Source organism: Nelumbo nucifera, chromosome 2 (genome assembly GCF_055504915.1).
Source record: "Nelumbo nucifera cultivar China Antique chromosome 2, China Antique-T2T, whole genome shotgun sequence".
Taxonomy (NCBI): Eukaryota; Viridiplantae; Streptophyta; class Magnoliopsida; order Proteales; family Nelumbonaceae; genus Nelumbo; species Nelumbo nucifera.
In genome coordinates, this window is record NC_142650.1 from 53,207,073 (window position 1) to 53,221,104 (window position 14,032).

Genomic DNA, 14,032 nt, shown 5'->3' on the forward strand with positions numbered 1-14,032 from the left:
CATTATCATGCACATCATTGGTGGGGTTAACAGTGTTTGAATTTGGTTCAATGGTCGGGTTGTTTGACTCTTGTTGAGACTCGGGAATGTGGGGCTCAGAGGGATGTGATTCTTGACGGTTGGATGACTATGAGGAGGGTAATACATCTAAGGAGAGTAGATCCGAGGCCTTATCTTCCATTAATGAGGGCTCCCCCTGAAGATAAGGTTGAGTGGAAAAGGATTGTCCCTCCTCAAATGTGACATCGGTGTAGGTGTAAAATTTTCTGGTGGCTGGATGATAACATTTATAATCTTTCTGAGTTGGGGAATATCCCAAGAAGACACACCTGATTGCTCGTGGATCCAATTTTCCCTTATTATGGACATGAACAAAGGCAGTGCAGCCAAAAATTCTTGGTGTGAGATTATTTGAGGTTCGAATATCAGGGTAGAATTGAGAAAGGACTTGTATTGGGCTTCGGTTGTCAAGAACTTTAGATGGTAGTTTGTTTATGGTGTATGCAGCAGTAAGGACAACTTCTCCCCAATATTGTTTTGGCACCCGGTTTTGAAAGAGAAAGGCTTGGGTGGTTTGCGCAAGATGGCCATTTTTCCTCTCAGCTATCCCATTCTGTTGGGGAGTGTTAACACAGGAGGATTCATGCACAATGCCTTCTTTCTGAAAAAAAGGGGACAAATTTCTGATTAAAATAATCTGTAGCATTATCAGATCGAAACCTTTTAATTCTCACACCAAACTGAGTTTGGACCATGTTATGAAAGTTGGGAAGAATGTTACCCACATCAGATTTAGACTTAAGAAGAAAGATCTATGTGACCCTAGTGCAATCGTCAATAAAGGTGACAAACCATCTAGAACCAGTAATGTTGGGAATTTGAGAAGGGCCCTATATATCCGAATGAATCAAATAAAAAGGAGTTGAAGATCTTTTATTGCTGATTGGGAAAGAAACCCTTTTGTGCTTAGCAAGTTCACAAACATCACAATGAAAGGTTTCAACATTAATTCCTTTAAACAAGGAAGGAAGCATTGTTTTTAAAACATGAAATGAAGGATGATCGAAATGGAAATGATGATGCCAAATTAAATCTTCATTGGAGGTAGATAAGAATGACTTGTGTGTGACATGCATAACAATGTGAGATGGTTTGCTGGTTGCTTCAAGGTAGTAGAGTCCATCCCTTTCCTTAGCAAGTCCAATCTTCTTCCCCGAAACCCGGTCCTGAAATAAACAGTAAGAAGGAAAGAATACAACATTGCAGTTCACATCCTGGGTGAGTTTATGTATAGAAATAAGGCTAGTGGATAACTTAGGAACATGAAGCACATTTTTAAGCAATAGGGATGGAGTAATTTGAATATTCCCAATCCCTGCCACTGTGGTGAAAGAACCATCAGCAACATAAATTTTTCTATTACTAGGACAGGGTGTATAGGTGAGAAAATGTAGTGAAGAGGGTGTCATGTGGTCAGTAGCTCCAGAATCAAGAATCCATGGAAAAACACTAGCCGAGGCATTTAATCCTAGAGATAAAGACTCACCTGAGAGAGCAAGAGAGGTAGAACCACTTCCTGGTTTCAAGGATTTCAGGAAGCTCCTTAGCCTTTCAATTTCTTCATCATTAAATGGTCCCTGACTTGAGTGTTCTTGCTGCGGGGTTGTGGAGACATTATGGGCCTGTTGAACTTTTTTTGAAACTCCTCGATTTCCCCATTCCTTGCTGGATGTGGGAGGTTTCCCATGAAGTTTCCAGCACCGATCTTTTGTGTGTCTGGACTTCTTGCAATAGGTGCACCAGAGGTTATCGTTAGAGTCACAGGTAGTTGTGTCACGAGCCAAGTTGTGATTGTTCTCACCCTTTGAACCATTGTAACTTCCTCCCCTTGCCACCATGGCTGAGCCTTCGGGATCTTTAGGCTCAAGCATGATTCCACGGCGGCTTTCCTCAGCTCTGACAAGGGCTATGACTTTATTCAATGGAGGCACTTCTTCTTTGCCAAGAATTTGTATTCGGACCTGATCAAATTCAGCATTCAGTCCGACCAAAAAATCATACACCCTATCTCTTTCAATAAAATTCTTCAAGATCACAGCATCATCAGGGCACTTTGTCTCAAGAACCCGATAATGATCAAGCTCATGCCATAAATTTTGCAGCAGATTTGCATACTTTGTAACACTTTTGATCCCTTGTTTGGCCGCCACTGTCTTCACTTTGACCTCATAGACACGAGTAGTGTCATGGGCTTTGGAATAGGTTTATCGGACAACATCCCAAATAGCCTTTGCAGAGGGAAGAAACATACAAGTATCACTAATCTCGGGTGTCATCGAACTCCACAGCCATGACATAATCATGGAGTCCTCTTCGTCCCAAGCATCAAAATTTGGCTCGCCCAACTTTGGCCTTGTTCCAAGAAGGTGACTAATTTTTCCTTTTCCCTTCAAATAGGTATGCACTAGTTGTGACCACTTCAAGTAGTTTTGGCCATTCAGTCTATATGTTGTCTGAATATTCTGCAAATCACCAATGTGAGGATGAGAATTTGTTGCTCCTTCATCGGTTTGGACGGGAGCACTTGTTGCAGTCATGTTGGACATTGTTAATGGAGGAAAAATAAGGCCAGCAGGAAAGGAGAATAAAGGAGGGAAGAACTGGCCGGAATAAAGGAGAATAAAGGAACACTTCTGGTTACAGATCAACACTGAAGGCCAGAAGAGAAAAAACACGAAAAACTAGCAATGAAGGCCGAAAAAAATCTCAAGGTTGACAAACCTAGAGCTCTGATACCATGTTTTGGAATGGTAGAATACTGATGTATTTCATTCTATTGCCAATCGGCATATTTATACAGTAAGCTGCTGCAATAAATAGAAAGAAAAGAAAATAGAAGGTAGAAAAATAGAAAGAAAAGAAAATAGAAAGTACAAGAATAGAAAGAAAGAAATAGAAACCCCATGTTTTCCAACACCCATAATCCTGTGCAACACGATAGAACTAAACACATTGAAGTTGACAGGAATTTCATCAGAGAAGGAGTGGGTTCTAGAGAAGTTTGTCTACCTTTCATTGTATTTGAAGAACAATTAGCTGACATTCTTACCAAAGGAGTCTCCAAGGCCAAGCTACAACATGATACATGCAAGCTGGGCATGATTGACGTCTATGCTCAGCTTGAGGGGGAGTGTAGAGAAGATGGGCCGAATGGCCCATAGCCCACAATTGTTATTTCTTCTTTATTCTTCTGTTCTGTTTTGTTAATGGGCTTCTCTTATGGGCTTGTTAACATCAATTTTATTTTGTTTAATTAGCTGGCCGCCCAATTAAGGGCTTACTTGTAATTTCTGAAAATTAGTGATTAATTTTTTAATGAAAGGGTTTGGGGAAGGAGGGATAGCACGGACAACTCTTCTCACAACTAAACTCTTCTTCTTCTTCTTCTTCTTGCTGCTGCTATCTCCTTTGTTTTTTTCCCTTCTTTTAATCAGTTTTCTTATTCTTTTGGGACTGCTTTTCTTCTCCAAGCAATGGGGATTTCAGAACTTAGAGGTGGAAGGGGACTCTAAATTGTTAATAGTGTGGCTGCAAACAAAGAAGTTGGGTGTATGGAATTTTAGACAGCAAATAAGGGAAATAATCTACTTGGCAAGGGAAGCTGGAGTAATATTCAAATGGGTAAGGAGATCAGCCAACTCTGTGGCAGATAGCTTGGCAAAGCAGGGGACTTTCAAGGGAAAAAAAAGAATAGCTTGTTTCTTTCATTTTTTTTGTACCAAACGCATTCCTGCTTCTTGAGAACACCGGGAACGACAGAAACGTTCTCACAGAACGTTGCCAAACAGGGCCTAAATGGAAAGGAAAGAAGGGTGGGGATAGGGGGTTAGTCTTAAGTATTGTTTTCCAATTTGGATTTCAAGTATCCCTACTGTTAGAAACCCTCCTTAAAAAAATCAACAATGTCCTCACAACTAAATTATTAAAAAATTAAGAAAAGAAAAAAAACCTAAATTGTTTCATTATGCTGGGAAAAAGGTATTATATAGATTTATGTACTGGAGTACTATGGTTACTCTTATATAAAACCTTAACCTAGGGACAAGTAAAGCAAATAAAGACAAAACATAAAATTATTCTAGAATGTCTCATTTTTTTATGGGAAATGGTAACTTTCATTAATAATAATTGATAAAGGTTACAACTGCCACCATCCAAGAGCCGGATGGAGAACCCTTTGATACAAATAAACAGGCCCAAAACAACTCTTGCCTATTGACTCTTTGCTTTGCTAAAGGTTCAGCCATACCATTTGTTGATCTTCTTGCCCAATTAAACCTCACCCCAATCTCCCTTGCTAAGCTTGCCCAATTATTCTAGAATGTCTCTTTCTATACACTTCTATGTTGTCTTGCAGGAGTGAGCTCCTTAAATTGGAGGCATGAGACAATGAGCATGAGTTGGGAATGGCACATAAATCTTAATTGATTTAGATCCTATTGGAAGAAGAAAATGTGCTGATTATATAAAATTTTAAGTTCTTCCTTACTTATTGGTTCAGGTTTTTATGTCTTTGAGGGTTATAATTATAATCTCAAGAAAGAATGAATAAAAAAGTATTTTATAGTTGGAAGTAGAAAACTGCTTGGCAATTAGGCGAGGCGAGCCTCAAAGGGTGCCTTGTCGCCTAGGCGCCACCTTGACAACTATGATAAACGGGACCCTTTGCTGCAGCTAGATGAAGAAGAAGAAGAAGAAGAAGATATGGAAGAGGAAAATGTGCTGATTATATAAAATTTTAAGTTCTTCCTTACTTATTGGTTCAGGTTTTTATGTCTTTGAGGGTTATAATTATAATCTCAAGAAAGAATGAATAAAAAAGTATTTTATAGTTGGAAGTAGAAAACTGCTTGGCAATTAGGCGAGGCGAGCCTCAAAGGGCGCCTTGTCGCCTAGGCGCCACCTTGACAACTATGATAAACGGGACCCTTTGCTGCAGCTAGATGGGTAAAGCCCATTAGGAATGCATAAATCCCCTTCCTTTTTAATTCAGAAAAAGTATAAAAGTTTTGAATGAGCTAGTGCTTTAAAATTATGTCTTTATACAATGGAAAGGGCATTTATTGCAGAATCTTCAAATTGCATTCTGGCTAATTAGATCAGTCATGATTTTAGAAAAATTGTGCTGCACCTATTTATTCTTTGTTATTGGAAAAGAAGTACATGTATTACGAAATCTCAACTGGTCCTTCTCTCTTACCATAAAAATAAAAAAAGAGTTCCTTGTATACTTTGACCTTGTGCTTATCATTTATGCTTGTGAAGAGAAGAAAGATTTTATTTTCTAGCTTTTGCGTATTTTGATGCCTCTTATTTGCTGAATAATTGGGAGCAAACATTTACCTTAGGGCATTGAAAAGAAACATGCAAAATTGCAAGGAAGTGAGAAGGCTGTAGTTGCACGGCATGAAGCTGGTCATGCTGTTGTTGGAACTGCTGTTGCAAATCTTCTACCTGGACAGCCACGTGTTGAGGTATATATAAAATGACAGGATTATATTCCTTGCTAATTTTTGAAACTGAGTCTTTTATGTCAACTTCACTAAAAACAGCTAATGCACAATTTTTCTTGCTGGTGGTTACAACCCTAATATTTGATATCTCCCACAGTCCCACCTAGGTGTCATCCTTATATATTGGAGTCTATTTCCAATAAGTGGACCTTTTGCAGGCTGCTGGAAGAAGTCTGTATATGGATGCTCATTATTAGATCTTGATGTTTACTTATGTACCATTAACTGATGTATTATTTTTTTATAGGTTTCACAAATGTATTATTAAGTAGGAAATCAAACTCATCAAACTGGGATGCTTATTTAGTTTTTTACCTTGGTTTTCTTGAATAGGATCTAGAAACTTGACTAGATTGGTAGTGTCCTGGTTTCATGGTCTGGAGTTTCCAGGATATATACAGGAAAAATCTCAAATCTTACTACTGGTTCTTGACCAGAGTATAACTAACCTTGAATAGGTTATGTGATGGAGTCTTAGTAATCTTACCATTATCATAAGAGAGTTATACAGTTAAGAAACCCAAAATATCACTAGTATTTAATTTCCTTAAGAAAGATAAATACAAAGCCACTTCTTATGATGATATATATTTGAGGTTGCAAGATACCTCAACTTAACGATTATATTTTTTGAAAACATTATATTTGACAGTAGTTACCTTAAAAAAATGATTATATTTTAGAAAGAGACAACTCCAAAAATTTACCATCTTTAGAAATAATGCATGTCCAAGAAAATAATAGTTTTTTTGATTGTTAACCAAGATTGAGGAATTTTATTATTCATAATATAGGAATAGTTTTTTTTTATAGTAAAAATAAAAATCATTAGAAAAGAAAAAAGCTACAACCTCTCCAGGTGTTAAGGCAACACCCACATACCAGGGATTCTGGCCAACAAACTCAATTACAAATCAAACAAAACAAACCAGATTGCACTTTGAATCCCCAACACTTCACCAATCCTATCCCTGATGTCTTCTTTGGATGCTTGGCAAAATTCTGGTACTAGAGCCCGGCCAACAACAGATTTGCTGACAACCGCCACTATCCTCTCCAAACTCTAAGCCCTGACTCTGAAAATTCTTCTAATTCTTTCCTTCCATAAATTCCAACATCTTACACCCGGAATGCAACTCCAAATCAGCCCTGCTTTCTTACTAATACAGTATGTCTTCTTTCCTCTCTCAAGCCCCTAACATTCAATATATTGACTTCAACTTCAAAGTCAGATCCCAACTCCCCCTTCTACATTTCCTGCAATCTCTCTCTACTCTTCATCAACTATTCCTTCTTCCTTCCCTTCTCCTTCCTCCCACACTTCTCCCCTTCCCCAATAGTAGCAGACTCCTAATAATCCACATGATATGATGGATGAGGGAGAAAATGCAACGGCAGCATACACAATAATAATAATAATAAAAAATACAAAGGCAAAGCTATTGTTCAGCTACTGGGCCCAAAATCTCCAATGCACTTCAAATCTTCCAACCCCATCCTTGATTAAAGCATCCGCAAACTCATTGGCCAATCTAGGTATCAATCTGAATGAGCTGTTAAACCTAGATGCCATAGCCTTGGTTTTTCTCATATATACAAGGACCTATGGGAAATCAGATGTTCCCATGTACCATTCAATCACTGTAAGGAAATCACCTACCAGAAAATTTGCACAAGGAAAGAAATTATAATGTGCAAAAGATGAACTAGGGTATGGATCAAAATAATCAAGAATCAAGACATTAGTGGTAGTAAAAAAATAACTTAGGAATCAACACCTAGGATTCCATATACACCCATTATTTTTCATAATAAATACCGCTAAACAGTTTTTTAACAATCAGAAGTCAAAAACCAAAAAAAAAAAAGCATCAGCACCTATAGGGTTTACCAGGAACGAACACATAGTAGAATTTTGAAGGATTGACTATCTCTAAAGTATCTCGAGTTGATACTGAACAAGACAAAGTCATAGGGTAAAATCTTGAAAACAGCCTCTCTGTATGTGCAGGGGTAAGGTTGCGTACATCTGTCCCTCCTCAGTCCCCGCAATGGCGGGAGCCTCATGCACTGGGCTATTCCCTTTTATATCCACACTATGAACCTTATATATTCAGATATTCGTAATCCCTAATCTTAAAGAATTCTATAGAATTTCAGTGTTTAGGCGGATGACTTCAAAACTAGTCAAAACTCTGAGGGAACTTAGAGAACTTCTCAAAGTAATGAAACTTTACCTTATCGAACAAGTTCTCCAGCATATTCTGGCCAAAATTAACACTCTAAACTTTAAAATCTAATTCTTTTGAAATTCAAATAATTCTTTTTTTAAGTAAAGAAGAAATTTTATTGAAGCATATCAAGCATGTGATACAGTAAGCTTCCCTCAAAGAGGCACGGGGTTCAGCCTCAAAAAAAAAAAAAAAACCACAGAATTACACTTTAGCCTAGAAAAGGCTATCCTTATGTACCTCTTGCTTATCTGGACAATCAGCTAGCCCATTTGCTGATCTTCTTTCCAATTGTATCCTCATTGTCATGTTAGAAGTAATCCATTTAAACCTTTTTCACCTCTTCCTTGTAGGCCCAAACAACATATTCCAGAACCCATAGCCAACTAATAACCAACTTGGAGTCCCCCTCAATAAGTAGCCTGTCAACATTCATCTCCTTAGTTAATTGTACTCCTTGCAAAACAGCTTGAGACTCAGCTCTGGTTGAGTCTCCCACACCTAGCGGATCCAAGAACATAGCAACTATGCTGCCACTTGCATCTCAGAATACCCTTCGTACTCCTAAAGTACCCAGGTTCTCCAAACTGCTACCATCAAAGTTGAGTTTAATGAAGCCATCTTCTGGAGGAGCCCAATCAATCGTAGGCTTGACCTTTAATAACAAGCTCCTCACTATTGCACCCCAATTCCTCCACAGGTCATCAAAGGATACTGTAGAGAAAGTGTCTGAAGTTTTGGCCCAAAGACTAGCCCTTCTAAAAATGCAATCCCAGATTGCCTCCTCATTCCTTTCCTTATCATTAAAGATTCTGGCATTCCTCTCCTCCCATACTGTCTAGACTATTACTGCTCTGGCACTTCTCCACAAGATTCTGCCCCTTATCTTAGGTCACCTGAAAAAAGGAAATTCAAATAATTCTAAAGAACTGTGTTTTGTACTCATGTTCTGTTAATAAATTGGCTATTGCATAATCTTACTTGTTGGATATATAATCAAATGGCCTTTCTAGTAACATCAAAATCAAGCTGGACAAGTTCTGACACATAGAATATAGGCCCATTGCCCAAGTATGGTGATAGACTTGAAAATGTCTTCTCTCTGTTTGAGGTTGATTTTCAAGTAATCTATTCATGACTTTTTGTAATTGCATGAGATTGAGTAGGTCCAGAACTCCAGATGAACTTCATAGTTTTAAATGTTAGTGAAATTTCATGACAGTTTGGTTTCAAGCAACTTCTTTTTTATAGTCAATAGAATTGATCGTATTCAATAGAGCTGGAGGTTCCTTACTAACCAAATTGGATAGCAAGGAAGAAATAAAAAGCCAGCAACACCTTGACAACTAACGTGTATCAGAAACTTTGCAATTCACTCCCCAGCCCTGGAAGTCCCAATATAAAGTTCTATGTTGTCACCCCTGTTTTTTTTCTAGAGCATTGGCTATGCAGTTTGCAGTCCTTGGTACCAACCTAAACGATCTATTCAGGTTGTTTCCTAGTCTTTGTGCCTGCCTAGCCGAAGACATGTATGTTCAAGGTATTTCATCCTCTGTTCCCATCCAAAGAATGACTTCCCAGCAGTCCCCGTCAACAATCAAGTTTGTCCATCTTTGCATGGCTGCCAACTTCAAGCCTTGAATGAGGGTTAACAGTTTGGCCTTTAGGGAGTTGCAATGCCCATTTTTTCACAAAAATCTGAGTAAAATATTACCATTGTCATCTCTCACAACTCCTATTACTGAGATGCCTGGATTGCCTAAGCTGCAACATCAAAGTTTAGCTTCGGTCTACCCAAATCAGGAGCCTTCGATTCCATTTGTCTTTGCTGATTTCTAGCATAAAAACCAGCCACTCTTTGCCATACTCTCAACAGATCTTAACGGTGAAACCTTTAAATTCTTCACAGGCTAAAACTCAACGTGCTACTCTTACCATGGTGATCATTCAAAGAATGAACATATAGTTCTTTATTTTCAAGTATTCTAGTATTCTTCTCACCCCATAGACACCAAAGGACGACAGCCTTTGTACAATGCCACAATATTTTTTGCCTTTTATATAACGAGTAATTAATTTTGTGGAAAATAGTTGTATGGCATTTGATGGTGCCATCCAAGAAGCTCCAAAAAGGAGGAAAAAACGGTTCTGTGCCTGAGTGGTAAACTGACAAATCAATATAGAATATGGTTTGTGCTTTTTCCACTCTTCAGACATAGAACTTGGACAACACTATTTGCATGATATGTAAAATTTACTGGGCATAATTATTCGGCCAAAATTGGCCATTTAGTTTGCCTGGAATTTTGGAATTTTATTAAAATAATATAGATCAATACCATATATAATATAAATATAGTAGAAATAATATAAAAATCAATAAAAATTATAATTTAACAAAACATTTGTCTGGATTTCAAACAAATTTTGGAAAGTTTCATTATGCACCAAGGTTCTGAAATGACAGAAATTTCTGAAACTTAAAAGCTTAATGAGCTGGACTTCTAGATAAAATATGTACTTAATTTTGTAGCCTTCGATAGGTCCTGCATGAGGCTTATCTTTATATATAACTAACTATTTGCAATTGTCATTAGAAACTAAACATATTGCCCAGATCTGGAGGGGCATTGGGCTTCACATATACTCCTCCCACCAATGAGGATAGATACTTGCTCTTCATTGATGAGTTGCGTGGCCGGTTGGTTACTCTTCTTGGAGGACGTGCTGCAGAAGAAGTTATTTATTCAGGTCGTGTATCAAGTGGTGCACTTGATGATATAAGACGAGCTACGGATATGGCATATAAAGCAGTAGCTGAATATGGTCTTAATCAGACAATAGGCCCAATATCATTAGCAGCACTCTCTAGTGGTGGCCTTGATGAATCAGGAGGGTCTTTTCCTTGGGGAAGAGATCAGGTCTTTCCTTTTACTTATTTTAGAGAGTCATTTTTCTTTTTTTACCTTTATTTATTGCAAGAATTGATTTAAGAGTTTATATAGCAGGTAGCACTTTCAGTCATCCGTGCTAATCCTACCGTGTTGGATGGACTTGGTGCCCATTTAGAAGGTACATGGTCATGCAGCATCCTCTTCTGTTATATCTAGGAAGTTTCTATGTTAAATTTTATCACATTTATGTGATTGTAACAACAATTTTTAGACCAGTGTAGCATAACAAGTAGTTGGTTGATGCATTTATTTGGAAGTGAGCCGTGGGAAGCTCTGTTTTTATGATGAGACTTGTCCTAAAGTTATAGTCTTTTGTTACATACCTAGCCTCATCTAACATTGATAATTTGATATGGATGCATTGGAAACACTTTGGTGATGAGAGACATATGCAAAAAGTCACCCTAATTGATTTAGAGTAGGGGTGCAACTGGGGCAGGGAGGATTTTGTAAAAAATTGGAATGGGCCTTGCCTGGACACCCAGGCCCAATGCAGTGTGATATCTTTAAATTGGGTACCCAACTTGCCCTAAAAACCGAGGGGTGGCTCAGTTGGTATGTTAGCTAGTTCACTCCAGCATAGACGCGGATTCAATTCCCACAACCACCGACATTGGGGAAGGGGGGTTATTAGTGGTGCGTATCATCAAGTACCAAAAAAAAAAGCTTGCCCTAAATTTTAGCATACAAGAAGAGGGGCAGAATAGTGAGTAGGTTGATTTTGCATCTATAAAGGACTATCAAGTAACAAAGTAGGTTTGGTTAGTCCTGTATAGGCCTGTTGATAGATCGGGTTTGGTCCAAGACAGGATAGGATTGGTGCCAAACCAATAAGAAAATACATAGACCAAGAACGAACCACACTCTACAGAGACTAGGACTTGTCTGAGTTGTGATCCTCTTACTGAGATCCTCACTGGTCACTAAGATCACTTCAGGTTTAGCTAAGCAAGGAGTTCAAAGCAATCTATGTTCTGGGCTATGTTATAGCTAGTGGGATATCCTTTGGGTCCTTTGGGGCTTGTCTGAATGAATTTCTTTGTTGGGTTAAGCTTGGGTCTGTATTGTAATTAGTGGGTTTCTGTGGACTTTTTGTCTACCCACAACTTGTTTTTTTTTTTTTGGATCAATAACAGTGAATTTTATTAAAGATTGAGAAAGTACATATTTAAGGAGCTAAAAAATCTTAACTCCCTAATACATCAATGTACACCCAAATCGTAAATCAATTACAAAACAGCCATCTGCCAATGAGTTTGGACTTCTCTTTACCCATATACAACTAACTTCCATGTCCTTACTCAGCCACTTAAAATTTCTCTTTTCATTGCTTTAGTTCCAGAGATTGGAATTGCCTTCTTTTAACCAGTTCACTACAATTTCAGAATCACCTTCTATGATCAATTTCTTAATATGCATGTCTTTGACCCTTTGTACCCCTTCAAGAGCTCCTAGTATCTCAGCCCTCAAGGAGTCTTCGACTCCAATTGGACCAGAATACATAGCTAACAGATTCCCTTTTTCATCTCTTATCACTCCCCCTATTCCGGAGGGCCTTGGATTGCCCAAACTACTGCCATCAAAGTTCAGTTTGATAAAGCCGCTTGGTGGAGGGGTCCAACAAGAACTCAAAGCTTTCTTAGCTGAAGTTGATTCTGCAATTTCCTTCTAATTCATTGGCATCTCATCAACTGAGAAATCAGCAAACAATTCCAAAGTTTTTAACCAATGTATCACCCTAATATGAATAATCTCCAATATTACTTCCAAGCTTCTCTCTTTATCTAGAAAAATCCGTGAATTTCTCTCCTCCCAAACAGTCCAACAAACTACAGCCCTTATACATCTCCACATGAACTTTGCCCTTTTTATTGAGTAGTTGGGCATGGAAGTTGATGAAGGAAGATTTGGCCCAACCTCACAAATCATGGCACGTGGCAAAAAAGGCAAGTAGCTCAGCACTTAAAACAGCGTACCGAGGGTACAAACGCCAAAGGGAAGGGACCAGCAGGTCCGAGCTCCCTAGCAAGGGGCCCGAACTCCCTACTGAACCCGAACTCCCTACAAGGAATCCGAACTCTCTGCAAGGTGCCCGAACTCCCTACTTAGTGGTCGAACTCTATGCAAGGTGCCCGAACTCCCTACTTAGTGGTCGAACTCTCTGCAAGGTGCCCGAACTCCCTACTTAGCGATCGGACTCCCTGCGAGGAGCCCGAACTCCCCCTTTTGACCCCGAGTCACACAAAGCATAGACCCGAACTGGCCCGTCTTATGACAGTTCGGGGCCCCCCTTATCCGAACTCGAAACTTTGCCTCACGAACCGCTCCAGGCACTTTGCTTCTGGAGCATTGAACTGGACGAACCACGCCGTACCTGACACCGAAGGAGTCCGTATCCAGGGGCGGCGCACCTGAATGACTTGGGATCTGACGCTTGACGGCCGCATTTCCAACGGCCACCTGCCACCGTCACCTGTCACCACTGCCTCCAGTTACAGAGACGGCTCCGACAAAAGGAGCAGTGACGGTTCTGCCCCAGTAGAGGCGATGACGCCCGAACTGGCAGAAGCACGGAAATACTCATTCCCGACCTGACAGGAGTCTAGGAGTGAGTGCGCGAGGTGGTTATAAAAGGCTCTCCACCCCCAAAGAGGAGGTATGCAAACTTTGCGCTATCTGGTTTATCTTGCCTTTGAAGGATTCTAACTTAAGCTTTGGAGCCTTTACACCGGGTTCTCCCCGGAGCTTCTTCATCTCCTCCGTTTCAAGTCCCCCGCTACTCGATTCAGAAGCAAGGTCATTGACAGCTAGGATCGGCCAGATTGCGCATCATCAATTGGCGTCGTCTGTGGGAAACGCTTCAAAAAGCCTCCCTCCAAACTCTCATACCCCCTTTTCTTCTTCAAAAAACCCAACATTCATGGCCTCTTCCAGCAACGCCGGACGCGGCACGGAGACAAACACCACCGGGGAACAGCTTCAAGTTCCCGTGGTGTGCATTGGACAGTTCACCATCCCCCTTTCGTTGGATGGAATCCCCAGTTTGAATGCGCCACAAGCAGTGGCGCCCGTAAACCTTCCTGCCACAAGCATCCCCTTTCCTCCCCCTATTGAGACAACCTTTACTGAACCGACCTGATGCAGTGCATGCGGGCAATGCAAGCCCAAATGCAATAGTTCCAGCAACACCAGCTTCACCAGCACCAAGTGCTGCACAACATCTCCCAGTATCACTATCAACAGCAGTTCCCCCAACTGCCACTGAACCAACCAC

At 39.8% G+C, this 14,032-nt stretch overlaps 1 pseudogene across 1 annotated transcript in view; it reads left to right on the plus strand.

The window, feature by feature from the left end:
• The window catches only part of LOC104601213 (ATP-dependent zinc metalloprotease FTSH 9, chloroplastic-like), a 47,624-nt pseudogene that overhangs the window by 16,795 nt on the left and 16,797 nt on the right, over positions 1–14,032 (plus strand). Inside the window, exons 10-11 of the transcript XR_016082541.1 lie at positions 5,409–5,534; positions 10,402–10,876. The product of XR_016082541.1 is annotated as an ATP-dependent zinc metalloprotease FTSH 9, chloroplastic-like (transcript). The remainder of the gene's footprint in view (positions 1–5,408; positions 5,535–10,401; positions 10,877–14,032) is intronic.